The sequence below is a fragment of the Schistocerca serialis genome, chromosome 6 (genome assembly GCF_023864345.2).
Source record: "Schistocerca serialis cubense isolate TAMUIC-IGC-003099 chromosome 6, iqSchSeri2.2, whole genome shotgun sequence".
Classification (NCBI taxonomy): Eukaryota; Metazoa; Arthropoda; class Insecta; order Orthoptera; family Acrididae; genus Schistocerca; species Schistocerca serialis.
Window position 1 is genome coordinate 438,185,766 of NC_064643.1, and position 13,868 is coordinate 438,199,633.

The following is a 13,868-nucleotide window of genomic DNA, read 5'->3' on the forward strand; positions in this document are numbered from 1 at the left end:
CGAAACATCCTAGCTGCTGCCTGATCGTTTTACCGATCGCCTCATTTCGCATAGTGGTGACCAACATTGACCAACGAGGCCACACGCAGTTTTTTTTCCTTTGGGGTTATTTCCAATCATTGGTGTGTCAATCCCCGAAACATCCGCGAGTTAAAGGAGATTCGACGTGTTGGCGCAATTCAAGTAGAGTCTTATCAGGCAGTCATTGAGAATTTCACGGAAGAGGTCTTGCATGCCAACGCAACAGGTGTGGTCCATACGCCAGACATTTTCCATGCCTGGAATGGAAAGGTGTGATGAACAAATTCATGTATTTCGTTAATGCGTTTTGAAAGAAAAGTTCATAATTTGATATATGAAAACTGGTGCACTTTTTGAAGGACCATATACCTCGCACGGCGATACTGAAATCTTCTTCAGTCGTGTATGTTGATTCATGATCTGTCGTCTCAGACGCGGGCAACAATACCGATGAAACTTATCACGGCTTGCTACAGCAACAATTAAGCGTTGTCGGCATTTTCGTTTGACAACACTCCGCACACTCTCATGTAAGAAATGTTTATTCAAGTGTAATGTGTGTCCCTCCACTTTTAGTCCAAGCAGTCCACTGGGCGCTTAATTCAGGTGCATTATTTTTCCTAAAAATCTTATGTCTTGTTTGCACGTCCAGGCACCATTTAATAAACTAAAACCCCTTAGACGAAAGAACTTTTCTTAGAGTTTCCTTGCTAGCGTGGAAGCTCTTTGCAGTGTTGGTATTTCATAGTATTGTTCTAAATATCGCAGAAATAGTGTGATAGCACATTCTACAATGTCAAAGAAGCGGCTATCCGCGAAGACCTTTACCGCTATCACTTTTCATGCTCATACTGCGAGGTATCAACGCGCACTACTTTGAACTGAAATGTAGCTATACTTAGTTACTCGAACAAACTAGTACTCGCTATGGCCGGATCTACGGTCTGCTATGTGGAGTAATAAGTATTTTTTAAGTAACAGTTACACTTACTGCTCTGAACATTGAAACGGGAAACAGTCTTTAAGCGAATCATTTCACCAAAGATTCGAAGTGAATTTTCGATTTATCCTGGATTCAGCCTAAGTTACACAATTCTTATTTTCCTACAGCACTGATGGAGTTTCCTGCACTCTTCATAAAAATTTTAAATGTCGTTTTACAGAAGTAGTAATAGAATAGCAAAACCTTTTGAATGGCTTTTCTTGCAAATTTGAAAATTTACGTTAACCTCACTGAATTCCAAAGCACATCTCACGCTTCGTTATGACCACACTTCTGGCTCGGAAGCGTTGATAAATGCAAAATGGCTCACATCCGGAGTAAATGAAACGCATATAAAAGAACGCACTCACAGAATATCATTAAAGACTGTTCGGGATTCCGACTGTCATCTGAAAGTGTGCGTTCCCAGTTTCCATATCCAGCACATTTTACGCTTGCCTCATCTAGCTGGGACCACGTCGGGACACACTGAGATTTATTCAGAACACAACTGGACTACTGGAAAATCAAATCTTTTAGGTGGCCTGGCCTGTCTTCGGCGTCAAAAAACAACTATCTAGTATTTGAGTGAGGTAGAGTCTGACGATTGACATAAACGTATAAGAAGATCTCTTTCAGCTTCTCTGTCCTTACTGTATTGGAGAATATTTTCATGACGATAATTTCAATGCCAACAGTTAAGATTCCAGCAGCGCTTGATATAGTATTGTGGAGAATATGGACAGGACATCCAGTTCCTTCCACATTTTTTTCCAATTGTTCTTTGATTTGGTAAAACACATTCCGATGACCGCGTCGATGAAGCCCCCCGAAGTTGTTATTGGTACTGTCTCCACAAGCGATTAACTTATCTAATGAAATCTGCGTTTGTCTTAAAGTGTCTAGACAAAACTTCAATACTGTTTGATGTTTCGTTATTCAGGGAATGAAACTTCAACAGCTTTTGTTGGATTCCGTCAGTTTCAGTGAACTATTGACCAACTTAAGAAACATCTTTTCAGTCTTGTGGTTCGATGCGTCGGTGCCCACGCCGTGAAATGAAACTTCTTGCAATTGTTTTATGCATTAGGACACAGAGTATGACGCGTGATTTTTTTTTCAATCGCCTTACAACTGAAGGATTGAGGACGTTTGACAACTTTATTATCCGTACGTACTATCTTGACGAAAGCCCACTCTTTTGTGAAATCGTCCGAAAAGTGACACTTTCTTCACCCTTAAATGTAAGCTGTGATTAGTTTATTAGACGATGAACAGTCAACAATAACACTTCAGTCATCTTAGTACTCATTACTATACACTTCACTTCCTATATACCGGCTGTAAACACTTCAGACGTCACTAACTTGCTCTAGTCGTTCGTATTACGTTCAGAAAGAATCGTCTTATCAGACCGCTATTCAAATGGTAACTGCCCGATTCTTCCGCGTGGTGCTGCTTAGATAGTTCCAGCAGCCCCGTACTGCTGGAGAAGTCTGATATTTCTTGAACGATAGCGCTTGATTTAGGAAGTGCTTGCATCGTCGACACAGGATACAAAACATGCAACGCCATCTGTGAGACGACCTTGTCAGCATAAACTTGTTGACGAAAGTAACCGACTACGTTTACATATCGCGCTAACAGATGGCGTTACTTCTGTATTTGTGCTGTTTTGCAAAATCGTGACAAAATTATGTCCTGCCGGGATGTCGGGACAAGAAGGTCCATAACGGTTGGCAACCCTAGCATACTTTTTCGTTGTTTCAGGAGACCTTGGGAAATTCCACTAATCCTCCCCACTCTGGACAAAGCTGAAGCGATTTGTAAACACAAGCGGCATTACTTTGTGGTGGGTTGAGGTAGCTTAGGAGACAGCGTACCTCGGCCGTCCTATGTTCATATCTGGCAACGCTGTTGCTATTTCACGTTTTGATTTTTGCACTTGTATACTTAAACTTAGAACCTTCATCTTCAGTATACTTTGTCTCAAAATTATCGGAGGCGGAGTCAGAGGTACAATTTCGACCCGAATTCGCGACCTTTCCGAGCCAAATGCGAAGCTCAATTCACCCCTCTTCTGAAGGAAGTCGGAATTGCGACGCAACATTATAAGCAACTGCATGGTTTTTTTTAACACCTTAATTCGTCTGCTAGTTGTGTTGCTGTCAGTGCTGTGGAAACTACGTACATGAAAGCCATATCCAGTTATAAAACTTTCTCGTACCAATATTAACAGAACCTCAATAATGGGGATTAGGACCAACGCAGTCTTATTGGTAAAGATGTGACTAACATTGTGAATGTTTAAAAAACAATCTTGTTTATTAGTGGCTAATAAATTTCATTACCTTCAAACATGCTAAACAGATTTCAATACAGAGTAGTATCTGAAGCACTAGAAACCTGTCTCCACAAAACGAAAGATATTGGAGGCATGTATTGAAGTAAACAGGAACAAAGCTCCTTCCTAGGCTGCATCCCTGATCGAATTGGAAGCACTATCCGTCGAGTACCATTTGGTACCTTTTGCATGGCTAGGAAAACAAATATGAGGAACAGCACTCACTGCTCCTGTGTTTTTAAGGCTTCTAATAAATTAGTTACAAAGCTAACGACAGATCTACGTTACACAGGCTTCTGTTTGTTCTCATTCCAACAAAACTGAACAATACGAACAGCATATAAAAAGAGGGTCTTACACCGAATATTCCCACCTCTGGGAAATCACATTCTATAAAAAGAATCTTTGCAATTAATTGTTTGTAAGTGTTTTACCTTTAACAGAAGTGTCAAATCATTTAGATCTGCAAATAAAGTTATTGTCATAAAGAAAATAACTTACTGGTCAGCGCACTTAAATTTTAGCGATTCAGTGAGCCGTCCAATTTTGCCATTTGGCTTATATCAGTCAACTTCCAATTCTCATAATTAAATTATGATTTCTTCCGAAAAATTTATGTAAACTTGGCCGAACACACATGCTGCTGAAAGGATACATTTCCTAGTTTTCCACTCGTTCAGTGAAACTACCACCTGAACAGTTCATTTCACGGACGGCATGAAATTAAGATACCAGATAGATAAGACACTAAGTGAAAACTAATGCAGAATAATGTAACACCTCTAATGAACATGACAATGGGCTTTTACATATTCTTGCGCCATCTTTCCGCCGTGGAACTTGCCGCATAAACAGGCCAGTGAGACTGCAGTTTCTGTACGAAGTTACTTAGCGGAGGGCTACAGATTCTACGCTGGAGGGCTAATTGCACTAATGCAACAAAGTCGCCAGATGCAAACAACAACATTTACGCTGCTGACCTGTACTCACAATGACAACGCAATAAATATGCCGTGGGGGGGGATCTAACCTCCATGATCTGGCATTCAGGACGCTCCAAGTACAGAGTCGTTCCGAGGAGCTTTCCCAATCCGGTTTGCCGGGTTCCACGAAAGGGATAGGTCGTGAACCACGCTAGTAAGGTTAAATGAGGGAAGAGGAACTGAGAACTACTACAGCCCGATCGGAAACTACAGGAAATTTAAGAGTATTTCACGTGCGACGCATGCGCAATATTGGGTGCCCAGGGGAAGCCAATATCAGGGAGGCAAGATCCGTTCGCCGCATATGCTTCCGCCCCTCTCCCCGGACTTGGCAGGAGCATACTGGGTTTAGCTGACGCAACTATGCACAACAAGAGGACTATGTAAAGTATTGTTACTAAAAGTCAGCACAATAATTGGTTGTTGCTGCCATTTTTGAGACGGATGGCTACATTTATCGGGGGTACATAAACACGCAAAAGAATCAACGCTGGAGTTCTGTAAATCCTCCAATGCTAGAGCAGGCGCTGGGCTTTTCACGTGCCACCATGTCAATAATATACCGTGGGTGACTGTTCGGGGAAACGGCCATCACCGCAATCTCAGATTCTAGCAGCAAGCAGTCTGTTCACAGTGCAACAAATGAATCACCGATCCTATGTTTGACAACACAACGAAACATCGAGCATCATCATCCCAATGACATGAAGGCATAATTGTACTTCTTAAAAGTTTCTGTCAGTGCAGAAGACTGCCATTGGTCACTATAAGAATTAAAAAAAACCATTTGGACTGAAGAGTGATGCTACATGATCTTACAAGTGAGTACGAGTGCGGCGAAAACGACATGAGGCGCTGCATCCCGCTAATCACATGGTAGAGGGATTCTCATTTGGAAGACATTTACAAAGGATGAAAGGTATCCCCTCCCCTAATAGTATATCATGTTATCACTCGCGGGCGACACGGAAATCTCGTGTCTGATCACGCGCATCCGCTAAGAAAGTTGAAGTTGTGACCATTTTCCGTAGCGAATATGTAAATACAGGTTTTAGTTTTTAAATTGAAACACTTTTTCTTGCGGAAGTATAACATTTATAATTACTTTCCAGACGAGTTTCGCCCTTTTAAAGGCAATGTCAGTGGATATTTTCCCAGAATATAAATTTCGCTTTTAAAAATGAGTCTCATAATCCGAAAAAGTTTACACCATAACTCATACTCTGTCCTGCCAAGATCTACAATTCTCCTCCTCTCATCTATGGTTAGCGGAGGCAATTCCACAAAAGGATCTAGATGAGTATGTGCTGACTTTTTACAACTTAAGTGGGAGTGAGTCATCTAACCTACGATAAGACGAGAGGAAATACAGATGATGGCAGGGCAAACAAGTAACTAAGTAAAATTTTATTTGTATACAAATTATTCGATATGTTTCGGATCTATAAATATCATTCGTATAAGCAAAACTGTATTATTCGAGGAAAAATCCACTAAATATGCCTTCCATGTTTCCACGAAATAGGTTACCAGTATTCTAGCCCACTTCATACTGCTCTGTGGTGAATTTTGCACACGAAGTCTCTGACGGCGTCAACTCCGAAATACTAGAAGGGTAAATAAAACAATTTCCGCATTGGCAAAATGCCCCCCCCCCCCCGCCACTATCTTGCAAATTACATATTGTAGCGTCGGCCGGTGTGACTGATCGGTTCTAGGCGCTTCAGTCTGGAACCGCGCACCGCTACGGTCGCAGGTTCGAATCCTGCCTCAGGCATGGATATGTGTGATGTCCTTAGGTTAATTAGGTTTAAGTAGTTCTACGTTCTAGGGGACTGATGACCACAGATGTCAAGTCCCATAGTGCTCAGAGCCATTTGAACCTTTTGAACATATTGTAACGTTGAAAGGATATATAGGGGGTCCAAAAGTCACGACAGGAAATATTTCATTATGTTGTATTGAAACAAGAATAACGCGAAAGGCAGAGAGCAACATGAAACGGCTCCCTAGCTCTAGCAAAAATTGTATTTAAAGGACAGAGATACGTACAAGAATGGAACAACACAAAACAAATTTTCTTTCTTACTTCATATATATTTCTTAAATATTTCAAACTCAGAAATTAGTCACGTCGTGTATTCATGTAATCAATTCAGTGTGACAGCAGGGTAGAAAAGACTGTGATCTTTCTTCAGCCAACGATGAATGCAGATACTAAGGAGTGATGTATCTACATATATCTCACCGTTCGTTCCTTTTCGTTTATTCGTACGCTAAGGAGGAGACGTTCAATTTATTGTGAACAGTGGTGTAAAAGCAAATGTGCTGCGTAAAACGAAACAAATGCACAGTTCTGCAGAGCAGCGAAAAATTAGACTAATGAAAAAAAAGAGAAAAAAAAAGACCAAAGACGTGCTGGCAGACGGCATTTTCTAATGTAGGCGAGAAACTGAGCGGTAATCACCGAAAGTAAAAACCAACAAATTGTTAACGAACTGTCTTAGCGATCTTAAAAACAAATCAAATTATAAATATCTTTGACTACAGAGCACTGATGACGCTTTACTTCAATAAAGCGAAACGTGTCTGACGAGAAAAACACGCATTTTCTTGCAGTTGTAAAGACGGAACGAAAATCCTATCAGGAATTTTACAGCACTTACGGTCAATATGGCCACAGAAATCAAGAATGTAACATTACTGTTCTACATACATCTCCATTACTGAAAAGCTGAACGGTAGTTTGTGGCTTCAATCATTGGCTATGCACTCTTAAAACGTTCGCGGTAGCTATTCTTTACGTTCACAGTCATTTATTAAGGAATGCGCTCTCTCTCTCTCTCTCTCTCTCTCTCTCTCTCTCTCTCTCTCTCTCTCCTGGACAGCGGGTTTCAATTCATCAGTATTGTGGAGTTGCCGAGAAGAAACCTTTGTTCTCGAGATGACCCGCATGAAAAAATTAGGGATACAGAGGTCAGGTGATTTCACTGGCCGCGTTTTATCACCGAATAGTGGGAGCTATCTGTGTGGAAAATGGTGCCTCAATGTAGTAATTTCATTATCAGCCTTATGGGCTGTTGAAACCACAACAATGTCCCTGCAGCTGCAGAATGAAGAAATTATTAACCACGGCCGCCTAACGCTCGAAAGTGACACTGACTGGCCGGCCGTTGTCTTCAAATACGGTTTACTGATTCCATTCCATTGAACTATCAATAGCACATCAGACAACCTTTGAGTTGCCGTGGTCCTTTTCCATGCATTAGCTGAAGGATGTGTGTTCGAGTAGTATCGGATATTTTATTTACAAACCAATTTAGATGAAAGTCTGCCTCAGCAGATATCACAGGATCTGTAGAAAGAGCGTCATCGTTATCAACTGCGTCCAGCAATGCTGAGCTGAAATTGCGCTTACTCACTGTCTCCTCACTAGCTACTGAGACGCATGCAGCTTATAAGGTTGAAACTTTGAATCCTGTTACTCCTCTGCAAAGACGAACGAGGAATTGCTGTTGAACAGCGACGATTAGATCCCTGTGGGCTTCGCTGCAGATCTGCACGAACTCGACAGATCTTTCCCATCATTCGAATGCCATTTCTGGCTACAGAACCCGTCTCATGCCATTGTTTTATCCACTTGGAAATTATCCTTCTCTCTGGAACATGGACATCGCAGTGCCTTCCACGGTGCACTGAGCGTTGAACACGACAGAACACTGCCTGAAATTTACTGTTTCCAGTGGCACACGCTGTATTTTCCTTCACACAGTAGCTGACATTTTAACAAATGTTCTGTATATTCGCAATATAGTCAGTTGTATGCAGAAGAAACTTTTTCAGATTGACGAAGAATATTCAAGCTGATAAAACAGTTTCAGAATAGCAGTGGCATGTCTCACAGAAAAGAAACTCTCCCCCTCAACAAGAATGTAAGAAACTGTAACGAATCGCAACGGAATGAAATTGGTGGCATGGCTTTTTTTCTGATGAGCAGTAAGCATTTGTTCGTAAATCAGGTGCATGGAAAACAACTTGCGTTATTATTGGTGTCGACTGAGATGACATCGAGATCACTGTTGTCTCAGCATATAGCCCACTGTTTTTGACGAACTATCTAACAGACGCCGATACAATTATCCATTAAATGCAGGGTTCAAACCAACAATTTCGCAGCTCCGACACTCGTGTATCGGGTCTTGCGGGACAAAGGATAAATTAACATGCTTTGCGTGATCTGATGCTTGTGAGCTGTATTGTGGTTACGGCCGATGAAACTGAACAGGAAGCGGAAAAAAATACCGTATTCCAGAGAGCGTTAACGCTGATTAGGCAAAGGAAACAGCCTTCACCATTCTTATTCCAGAATCTCACGATACGAGTGAGTAAACGGATGTCAACAATGATAATTATCGGATAAGTTATCTGTTGGCCCAACACATGAAGACCATAAACAAACGCGGATGAGAAACTTATAGGCAGTAGCTGAAATGTATATAGCAAAGGAGTTCACAAACTCATTTATGATTATCAACAGACCATTACGACAGAAAAAGGGGGGTCAGCTATTCTTCCAATACAAGCAAGCTATTTGTACTCGCTTCACCTGTAGCCATTTGGGTACAAAATTTCCGTTAAGGTACATATATGTAGATAGTTATTTTTCTCTTAAATATGTACAGCCTGTTTGCTAAGACTAACTGTTGCTCAACAGCTTTAAAAACTTCCCTTTCATACTGTGAATCAGTTCAATATGTCGTGCAGCATTGCGCGTGTACGTTAGCGTGACCAAACGTTCTGGAAAACCGGGATTGTCCCGGTTTTCATCCCTGTGTTCCGGTGTCCCGAAAATTTGTCTAAAACCTCCATTGTCCCATACTAGAAATCACAGTATCAGTATTGATACACTCAGGCAATAATTTACTTTGAGCGGTACTTTGGCCAACAAGTGGTAAGTTGTATTGTTGTAAAAGAGCTATGAAACCGTCCGATTGTCGCGCCACTTACTCATTGTCAGAACAGTGTAGTAGTTGATGTTTTGTCAGACAAACTGCAATAGTTTCTCATATTAGTGCTATTATTGCTGCAGTACTGTGAAACGCAATGCCGAAACGTGCCTGCCAAGTTCAGTGACTTATTCCAAGGAATGGAATTTCATTAAGAAAGGTCGTTTTGATTACGAAGCAGAGTGTTACGTATGTAAATGTTTTATTAGTGTAAGTCATGGTGGACGTTCCGACATAGTTGATCACATCAGGTCAAAGAAACATTAACAGATACAGTGCACCGAGCTGCAGTAAAACTCTACAAAATTATTTTGTGCAACATCAGTCAAGTGAAGAGACGAAAGTTCCAGCAGCCGAGCTTAACACTAGCTTACCACACGGTAAAACATCACCAAACTTATAGATCTAGTGATTGTACTAATAAGCTTAACAGCATTATGTTTGATGATTCTTCCATTGCAAAAAAGTTTGTTTCAGCAAGAACTAAAGTGTCAGCCTTAGTGTAAGGAGTTATTGCTCCCCAGAGTGTAAAGGAAAGCCTTGAATACATCAAAAAAGTCTTCTTTCTACGGGATATCCACTGATGTCAGCAATCATAAGACCACTAAAATATTTCCGTTTGTTGTTCAGTTTTTCGATATTAATCAGGGAATTCAGACCAAACTTTTGAAGGTGAGTTCCCTACCTAATGAATCATTTGACGAAATTTCAAGATTTTGTATGAATACTACCGAAATGTTTGAGCTTGGGAAAAATAAATGTGTGGCATTTTGTGGAGAACACCAACACAAACTTTAGTGGTTTAAAAAGACAAGGCAAATGCAACGTATTTACCAAATTAAAGGCAACATTGTATGAAAACATTGAAGGCATGAGGTGCCCTGCACATGTGTTACACAATAGCGTGCAGACATCTGCTGACAGTTTAAGCTGTGATGGTGGAACTATCGTCATGAAGGTGTACTCACACTTTTACATACATACTGTTAGAACAGAGAGGCTTAAGGAGTTCTGTGATTATGTGGGAACTGAATATATGAATGTAATGTGTCACTCGAAAACTCGCTGGTTATCACTGTTTCCAGCAGTTGAAAGAGTAATCCGCCTGTTTGAAGCGTTAAAAGATTTTTTCCTAAAAGAAGACAAAGCCCCCAAAATATTGGTTCAGTTTTTAAGTAACCCTTTAAGTGAAGCCTACTTATGGTTCATTCACAGCCAGCTTAGCACTTTGCAGCATGGGATGAAGGAAATTGAGGGAAGCACGAAAAGTGTAATAGAGGTAAATGATGTTTTGAAAAATACTCTGGAAACTGTTACTAAGAGGAGAGAACAGCAGTTCATTTCTTTTAATGTTAAATCTGTCCTTAAAAGAGCAGAAGTATCAGAAGCAGTGGAAAGGTTTTTTAGAGAAAAAGTTAAGTTTTATGACACTTGCGTAGAATATCTCAGCAAGTGGAGCGCCTCGTATTTACCCTCATCGCCGGTGTTTGATTGGATGTTACTGAAGAGTGCCAAAATGGGAAAGTGTTGAAGAGACAGTTTCTTATTTGAAGAGTAAAGAGATTGAAATCGATGATTCCATTCTCTTTGATCAGTTCGGCATACTGACAAATTTTGTTGAAGAAAGTCTTCACAAGTGGAATGATGAAAAAAAAAAAAACACCATTGTAATGTCATGAGAAGTGGGTGAGTTTTTTAAAAGCTGTGACTGTCTTCAGCATTACTCTGAGTTGGTAACAATTGCAAGGTATTTATTTGCAATCCCAGCCCATAATGCCAATGTGGAAAGAATATTTTCGTTCATGAATATCCTGTGGACTGACGAAAGAAACAGAATGGAGGTGAACTCTCTTGAAGCAATCCTGCAGATCCTGTACAACTACAAAATGGATTGTGCCGAGTTTTATCACTGTGTCTCAAAGAACAAAGACATGATCAAGAAGGCTGGAGGCAGTGAAAAATACCCTTGTCTCCAAGGACAGTCAATTCCATCTGCAAGTGCTCACTAATATTAAAGCTCAAGTTAATATTAATTGATTAAAAGTTGAATGGCTGTAAAATTTTGTAAAATCGTAATATATTTTTTGATTACCATATATGTTTATTAAATGTCAATTATACAGATAATCTAGATTATATCAATCTTTTGTATCCTCTTATTAGTTATAATAATCGGGTTAACAAAATGTATCAACAAAACATTAATATTTAAAATTAAGAAACCTGGGTACATGTGGAATGAGGTGTCCATTGGCACCCGGGTGAATGTGTCCCGGTTTTCACCGAAAGTAATTTGGTCACCCTAGTGTACGTGCAAATTTCGAGAAAATTCTCCCGCGCGTCAACGTTTGAGCGAGTGTACATGGTTGTAAAAAGGCAGGAAGGTCAGTTTCTGGTCGACGACCACATCATTAGAGATGGAGTATTATGTCTGAACGAAGAAAAATGGAAGACATCGATAGCGTTTCGTGGAAGGATCTTTCCCGGCGTTCATCTCATGAGTTAGCGAAACCACGGAAACGAAGATCCAATATGCTCGTACGAGGATCTAAGCGTTGGTCTTCCAGAATATGAGTCTAGTGTCCAAACTATTGCAACACCAGACTCAATATGGGCCAGGAAGCTTTGGACTGACTTCTGTAACGTGTTCAACAAAATTTATTTTTGTTGGTTTCTGGAAATGAGATCGTATAGACTGCAGTTTGACGAACGTGCTACAATACGTACTCTCGAGCGTTGTAAATACAGTACAGTGTTTGTCAGGGATATTATGTTAGTGTACTGTAGAAGAAAAGTTTGGCGCGTTGCTGGTAGTACTCAAAAACTAAATGAGAATAATGAGAAAAGTAAATGAGAATAATAAAACACTTTGCCTTCTAATTATTTCCGAGCGCGTGGTCCAGTGGATTCAACTGTTTTTCACTGACTGGCACATACATCAGAGTATGAAATTTTTGCTGCTGCAAAGAAAACAGTATCCATGGTATATTTATTCAAGACCGCAAATACATGAAGCACTTAGGACAAAAAATAATAAATCCACAATCTAAACAGCTTGTACAGAAAACCACAATAATTCCTTGTCCAGTGCTCTCAGATAGTGCCCTTACAGTAACATTCTTTAGAGAGTAGTCTCCCGGAAATTAGGAGTCTAAAACGTGAAAGTAAAAACACATTTGTGCCATCAACAGTACGATTTTATGTTTATTTTCTATCGGTTTCGATTATTGCAATCATATTCAAGGAGGAAAACATTGTATGTACTTCACTGGATCAACCACACATTTGAGCCATGTATGGGCTATACAAATGAAGATACAGAATTGTCATAATAACCTGTTTTATCACAATCCATATAAACACGCTGTGTTTAGGCGCAATTAGCGTAGTGCCGGTACAGAACGAACATACAATTGTGCAGATGATGGGACAAATATTAGTCTTTCAAATTAACAACTGTACAGAATTACCCTACGAAAAACTCCATCGAAGTAAAAGGTTTTGTGGGGTGTAGTGAATACAAGTGAACCAACAAGTACGTAATTCGTGAATGAAAAGGAGTTCTCACTAACCCCAGTTCGAATGTCCTCGACCATAGCGTCGGTCAGATGTTATCGTGAAACAGTGAAGTGAAATGGAAAGTGATAAATACCGCTGATGGAAAGAAGTCGACACCGTTCAAAATGGCTTAGTCGTTATATAGAAACCTTACGTTTTGAGTGTAGATAGCAACCACTGTACCACTACCTGCCGCTTTCCTGTACCACTCGCAAATACAGCGAGGGAAAGATGACTATATTACCTCTGTACGAGCCCAGATCTCTATAATCTTCGTGGTCCTTATGCGGAAAGTACGGAGGCGGCAGTAGAAACTGCTCTGCAGCCAGCTTCGAATGCAGGTTCTCTAAATTTTCTCAATAGTGCTCCTAGAATAGAATGTCGCGTTCACTCCAGTGATTCCCACTTGAATTCCCGAAGAATCTCCGATACTTATGTGTTGTTCGAGTCTACCGGTAACAAATGTAGCAACCCCTCTCTGAATTGCTTCGATGTCTTCCTTTAAACCGACCTGGTGCGGATCCCAAACACACTAACAGCCGTCAACTATTGGTCGCACTAGTGTCCTGTATGCGGTCTCCTTTGCAGATTAACCACACTTTCTTAAAATTCTTCCAATAAACCGTAGTCGACCATTCGCCTTCTCTACTACTGTCCTTACATGTTGATTCCATTTCAAGTTCGTCTGCAACGTTACGCCCAGATATTTAATCGAGCCGACTGTGTCAAGCAGCACACTACTAATGCTGTATTCGAATATTTTAGGCTTTTCTCCTACTTATCCGTATTAACTTACATTATTCTTCTTTTAGAGCTAGCTGTCATTTATCACACCAACTAGGAACTTTTTTCTAAGTAGTCTTGTATCCTCCTACAGTCACTCAGCGACGACACCTTCCGATATACCACACCGTCGTCTGCAAACTGAAGCAGACTGCTGGTCACCCTGTCTGCCGGTTCATTTATGTATATAG

The 13,868-nt window shown here is 40.5% G+C and overlaps 1 protein-coding gene across 6 annotated transcripts in view; it reads right to left on the minus strand.

Moving 5' to 3' along the window:
* Window positions 1–13,868, minus strand: part of LOC126483675 (SUN domain-containing ossification factor) — a 254,712-nt gene that overhangs the window by 39,353 nt on the left and 201,491 nt on the right. The gene's annotated exons all lie outside the window — the stretch shown is intronic.